Below are 3,673 nucleotides of genomic sequence, written 5' to 3' on the forward strand. Positions count from 1 at the left end.
TACGGTGATGCTCCTGAAGATCAAGAGGAACCAGACGATGTGCACGATGATGATGCAACGGGCGAAGCTGCTGAAGATCAAGAGGAACCAGACGATGTGCCCGATGATGATGATCTCCGCCGGGTCATTGTCGATGCAAGGACGCAGTGCGAAAGTCAAAAGGAGAAGCTGAAGTTCGATCGCATGCTAGAGGACCACAAAAAAGGGTTGTACCCCAATTGCGAAGATGGCAACACAAAGCTGGGTACCGTACTGGAATTGCTGCAGTGGAAGGCAGAGAATGCTATGCCTGACAAAGGATTTGAGAAGCTACTTAAAATATTGAAGAAGAAGCTTCCAAAGGATAACGAATTGCCCGACAGTACATACGCAGCAAAGAAGGTCGTATGCCCTCTATGATTGGAGGTGCAGAACATACATGCATGCCCTAATGATTGCATCCTCTACCGCAGTGCGTACAAGGATCTGAACGCATGCCCGGTATGCGGTACATTACGGTATAAGATCAGACGAGATGACCCTGGTGATGTTGACGGCGAGCCCCCCAGGAAGAGGGTTCCTGCGAAGGTGATGTGGTATGCTCCTATAATACCACGGTTGAAACGTCTGTTTAGAAACAGAGAGCATGCCAAGTTGATGCGATGGCACAGTGAGGACCGTAAGAAAGACGGGAAGTTGAGAGCACCCGCTGACGGGTCGGAGTGGAGAAAAATCGAGAGAAAGTACTGGGATGAGTTTGCAAGTGAGCCAAGGAACGTATGGTTTGCTTTAAGCGCGGATGGCATTAATCCTTTCGGGGAGCAGAGCAGCAATCACAGCACCTGGCCCGTCACTCTATGTATGTATAACCTTCCTCCTTGGATGTGCATGAAGCGGAAGTTCATTATGATGCCAGTTCTCATCCAAGGCCCTAAGCAACCCGGCAATGACATTGATGTGTACCTAAGGCCATTAGTTGAAGAACTTTTAGAGCTGTGGAATGGAAACGGTGTACGTACGTGGGATGAGCACAAACAGGAGGAATTTAACCTAAAGGCATTGTTGTTCGTGACCATCAATAATTGGCCCGCTCTCAGTAACCTTTCAGGACAGACAAACAAGGGATACCACGCATGCATGCACTGTTTACTTGACACCGATAGTATATACCTGGCAAGCTGCAGGAAGAATGTGTACCTGGGCCATCGTCGATTTCTTCCGACCAACCATCAATGTCGAAAGAAAGGCAAGCATTTCAAAGGCGAGGCAGATCACCGGAAGAAGCCCGCCATGCGTACCGGTGATCACGTACTTGCTATGGTCAATGATTTACACGTAATCTTTGGAAAGGGTCCCGGCAGACTAGCTATTCCGAGTGACGCTGGGGGACACGCACCCATGTGGAAGAAGAAATCTATATTTTGGGACCTACCCTACTGGAAAGACCTAGAGGTCCGCTCTTTGATCGACGTGATGCACGTGACGAAGAACCTTTGCGTGAACCTGCTAGGCTTCTTGGGCGTGTATGGGAAGACAAAAGATACAGCTGAGGCACGGGAGGACCTGCAACGTTTGCACGAAAAAGACGGCATGCCTCCAAAGCAGTATGAAGGTCCTGCCAGCTATGCTCTTACCAAAGAAGAGAAGGAAATCTTCTTTGAATGCCTGCTTAGTATGAAGGTCCCGACTGGCTTCTCGTCGAATATAAAAGGAATAATAAATATGGCTGAGAAAAAGTTTCAGAACCTAAAGTCTCATGACTGCCACGTGATTATGACGCAACTGCTTCCGGTTGCATTGAGGGGGCTTCTACCGAAAAACGTCCAATTAGCCATTGTGAAGCTATGTGCATTTCTCAATGCAATATCTCAGAAGGTGATCGATCCAGAAATCATACCAAGGCTAAGGAGTGATGTGGTGCAATGTCTTGTCAGTTTCGAGCTGGTGTTCCCACCATCCTTCTTCAATATCATGACGCACGTCCTAGTTCATCTAGTTGACAAGATTGTCATTTTGGGCCCCGTATTTCTACACAATATGTACCCCTTTGAGAGGTTCATGGGAGTCCTAAAGAAATATGTCCGTAACCGCGCTAGGCCAGAAGGAAGCATCTCCATGGGCCATCAAACAGAGGATGTCATCGGGTTTTGTGTTGACTTCATTCCTGGCCTTAAGAAGATAGGTCTCCCTAAATCGCGGTATGAGGGGAGACTAACTGGAAAAGGCACGCTTGGAAGGGACTCAATAATATGCAGGGATGGATATTCTTGGTCTCAAGCACACTACACAGTTCTATAGAACACTACCTTGGTGACCCCGTATGTCGATGAACACAAGAACAGTCTGCGCTCCAAACACCCGGAGCAGTGCGACGACTGGATTACATGTGAACACATCAGGACTTTCAGCAGTTGGTTGGAAGCACGTGTCAGAGGTGACAACACTATTTGTGATGAGCTGTACTTGTTATCCAGGGGACCATCTTTGACTGTATTGATTTGGAAAGGATACGAGATAAATGGGAATACATTTTACACGATTGACCAAGATCAAAAGAGCACCAACCAAAACAGCGGTGTCCGCTTTGATGCAACAACCGAGAGGGGAAATGACACATATTATGGTTACATAGTGGACATATGGGAACTTGACTACGGACATGATTTTAAGGTCCCTTTGTTTAAGTGCAAATGGGTCAACGTGTCAGGAGGCGGGGTACAGGTAGACCCACAGTACGGAATGACAACAGTGGATCAGAAAAATCTTGGGTACACTGACGAACCGTTCGTCCTAGCCAATGATGTGGCACAGGTTATCTATGTGAAGGACATGTCTACCAGACCGAGAAAGAGAAAAGATAAGGAAGCGAATACATCATACGATGAGCCAAAGCGCCACATAGTTCGTTCAGGAAAAAGGGACATCGTGGGAGTGGAGGACAAGACAGACATGTCTGAAGATTATGAAAAGTTTCATGAAATTCCTCCCTTTAAAGTCAAGGCTGACCCCAGCATCCTGATAAACGATGAACATTATCCATGGTTACGGCGCAATAAGCAAATGACACAAGCGAAGAAAAAGTGAAGACTTTCTCCCGCAACTATTATGATGATACCATGCCAACTTTGTAACTGACGAGTATGATACCATTGTCCGTTTTGTACATGCACATGCTATGTGTGGGTCAATTTATGATACCATGCCAACTTTCAACTTTTTCAGAGTTCATTTGAAATGCTTTAATGTCTTATGGTTCGGCCCTCGTAATAATTAAAGATAGCAACAATAAGTATTTTGTTGTAAGTAGAAACAAAATAAAACAAAAAAAGTGGAAAGTTTATAATTTTCTTAAAACTAAAAGCAAAAAGAATTAAAATTAAAGCAAAAAACAAAAGAAAATAAATAATGCACCAAACAAAACAAAAAAACTGGAAAAAAAAATAAAAATAGCAACAATAAGTAAAGAAAACAAAAAAACAAAAAAATGCCCCCCATTAGGGCCCCACGGACTGAATACGACTTGAAACCCTACTATGGGCCAGGATTCAGGCCCGCAGTAGGCCCAGAAGGCCAATCAGGCAAAGTAGTCGCAAGTAGGCCCATAAGCCTGTAGTAGAGAGGAGCTCGAGAGGGGTGCGGCAGTGGGGCTTATAAACCACTGCGCGCCCCTCTCAACTAGCGAGGTGGGACTAAA

This window comes from Triticum dicoccoides, chromosome 2B (assembly GCF_002162155.2).
Source record: "Triticum dicoccoides isolate Atlit2015 ecotype Zavitan chromosome 2B, WEW_v2.0, whole genome shotgun sequence".
Lineage (NCBI taxonomy): Eukaryota > Viridiplantae > Streptophyta > Magnoliopsida > Poales > Poaceae > Triticum > Triticum dicoccoides.